Below are 2855 nucleotides of genomic sequence, written 5' to 3' on the forward strand. Positions count from 1 at the left end.
TTCGTTGTTAACTCTGCTGTTGTTTAGCTTTGGGTGATTTTACCCATTCCCAATTACGAGAGAAACCAAATATGTCGGCCTGTGAGAATATAAGATGAATTTAGCCCTGTCATATAATCTTTCTAAAAAGTGTAAACTCACTAACTCCTAAACTTTGCTGTTGATCTCTTTAATTAAACAATGATGTGCGTTAATGATCTGCCTAATAATGCTCTTCATGAAATGGTCCCTGTGCCTAGACGATTTTCGTAGCAAACTGACCCTGTAGCGAAAATATCTTGCCTCGTAACATAATTGTTTGTAACCGCTGTGTTTGCTGCTTTCCGTGTGCCAGATGCAAATTTCTAACTACAGTTGCTGAGAACTTAGTGCAATTCTCCAGACAACAAGTAAACTATTTTATATACATAACTGAGAGAGACACTCTTTAAATAAGAATGACTTGGATGGGGGATATTGAAATGGTGTTAGGTGAAATATTTATTTAACAAACTGTTTTTAAATTGAGAATGATAGTTTCACTGTACAGCGGAGTGTGCGCTGATATGAAACTTCCTGGCAGATTAAAACTGTGTGCCGGGCCGAGACTCGAACTCGGGACCTTTGCCTTTCGCGGGCAAGTGCTCTACCAACTGAGCTACCCAAGCACGACTCACGCCCCGTCGTCACAGCTTTACTTCTGCCAGTACCTCGTCTCCTACATTCCAAACTTTACAGAAGCTCTCCTGCGAACCTTGCAGAACTAGCACTCCTGAAAGAAAGGATATTGCGGAGACGTGGCTTACCCACAGCCTGGGGGATGTTTCCAGAATGAGATTTTCACTCTTCAGCGGAGTGTGCGCTGATATGAAACTTCCTGGAAGATTAAAACTGTGTGCCGGGCCGAGACTCGAACTCGGGACCTTCGCCTTTCGCGGGCAGAAGTAAAGCTGTGACGACGGGGCATGAGTTGTGTTTGGGTAGCTCAGTTGGTAGAGCACTTGCCCGCGAAAGGCAAAAGTCCCGAGTTCGAGTCTCGGCCCGGCATACAGTTTTAATCTGCCAGGATGTTTTTAAATTATCTGATATATTATTACTTTTAGATTCATGTTACAACACTCATTATCACTGACAAATGGCAACATTGATGTCAAACTCTTACTCTCACAAATGTTAGAGAAACAATTAAGAATCATGGAAAATACCTGACTGTGAAAATTACTCAATCTTGAATGACAAATCTGAGGTTCCCTGATGTGAATGTCTCAGTCAACAATGATTCCAAACTATATGCCACTACAATGCAACTAAATAAAAAATATTACCTTCATTCCTCTTCCTATGCTTTTTAATCTCATTACATCTCATTTATTTCTAAACCACTAATTGAATCTTTCTCCTCTGTTTCACAATACTCAAACATAATGCATTATACTTAAACACAGATGCGCTTAGCTTTACGTCCACATTGCCACAAGTCTTCAGCCCGGCGTCTGACTTAACTACTCCTCCAACGATGGAACCTCCGCGCTCCTTGCTGCCAGGCAGCTATGACCAAACAAGCACACCTTCCAGCGACACAGCTACTTTGACCAAAGACTGGGCGCGAATTATAAGCGATCCAACATCGTCGCTTAGTGTTTGAGACATTCAGACCAAGTACAAATTCCAGGAATGCAAATAATTAACTTCCAATAGATCTGTTTCACATGGGTTTCCCTAAGGACGTTCACGGATGATATGCTATTCTAGACAGAAAAATCGTGACGCTATAAAATTATAGCAAAATCCAATATGGTCTGCAGAGGATCTACACGTGGTGTAGGAACTCCCACATGATCCTTAATGTAAACAAATGTAAAGTGTCATGCGAAGATTGGTGGAAAGACGCGTTATAATATGTCTATACGATTGCAGAACGATCACTGGAAGCGGTCACTTCAACCAAATACACTGCCGCAAAGAATTTGGCACACCTGGAAAGGCGACGACAATTTTGAGCCGATGACGGCATATGCCACCTGTGGGATACCAGATGTACTCATAATGTTTTCAACATTACCCGCCAACAGACTGCTACTAGAATACCATCTGTGTCTACCGTTCAATAGGAAGTAATCACAACCAGAGGACTAAGTGTGATGCAGACGTGTGAAGCAAGTAATCAACCATGCCATGGAGAGCACTCGTGCTTCCTACAGCCAAGTGAGAGAGTTTCAAAGGGCCCGCAGATATAGGGCTTATGAGTCCAGAAGTTACCACACGAACTGTTGCGAAGCGGTTATTACCAGTGGGACTGAGGGGAATTCACACGTCAAGCCCATCTTCCACTCACGCCACGCCATCAACGTGGACGGCTCGACTGTTTACATCAGAGGATCGCTCGGAAGGTGGAATGGCGCGCCGTGGTCTTCAGCGATGAAAGCAGATTCTGCCTCCACACAAGTGACGATCATTTGCGCGTACTACATAGACCTGGTGAGAACTGTCTTGTACAGTGCATTTGTCCAAGACACAGTGGCTCCACACAGGACTTATGGTCTTGAGTGCCATAAGGTACAACTATCATTCACCTTTGGTGATTCTGGAGGGGACGCTAACATGTAGAATGTAGTTAGGCCCGTTCTTATGCCGTTCTTGCAACGTGAAGGTGATGCATTGTTAAATCAGGATAATGCTCTCTTACACACTGTCTGTGAAACTGAACGTGCTCTGCATTATCTCTAGACTTGTCTCCAATCGGACACATGTCGGTTATGAGGGGACGACAAGTGACTCGTACGACTCATCAACCAACGGCTCTTACAGATATACGAGACGAGATCGAGCAGGCAGTCTGTCCATGACAATATTCGCCATCTGTACGATTGACTGGA

At 43.8% G+C, this 2855-nt stretch overlaps 1 non-coding gene across 1 annotated transcript; it reads right to left on the bottom strand.

Moving 5' to 3' along the window:
• Positions 1 to 573: 573 nt before the first annotated feature.
• Trnas-cga (transfer RNA serine (anticodon CGA)) lies at positions 574 to 648 on the bottom strand. Its single transcript has one exon. It is a non-coding gene; the product is annotated as a tRNA-Ser (tRNA).
• Between the last annotated feature and the right edge of the window lie 2207 nt (positions 649 to 2855).

Source organism: Schistocerca cancellata, chromosome 7 (genome assembly GCF_023864275.1).
Source record: "Schistocerca cancellata isolate TAMUIC-IGC-003103 chromosome 7, iqSchCanc2.1, whole genome shotgun sequence".
Classification (NCBI taxonomy): domain Eukaryota; kingdom Metazoa; phylum Arthropoda; class Insecta; order Orthoptera; family Acrididae; genus Schistocerca; species Schistocerca cancellata.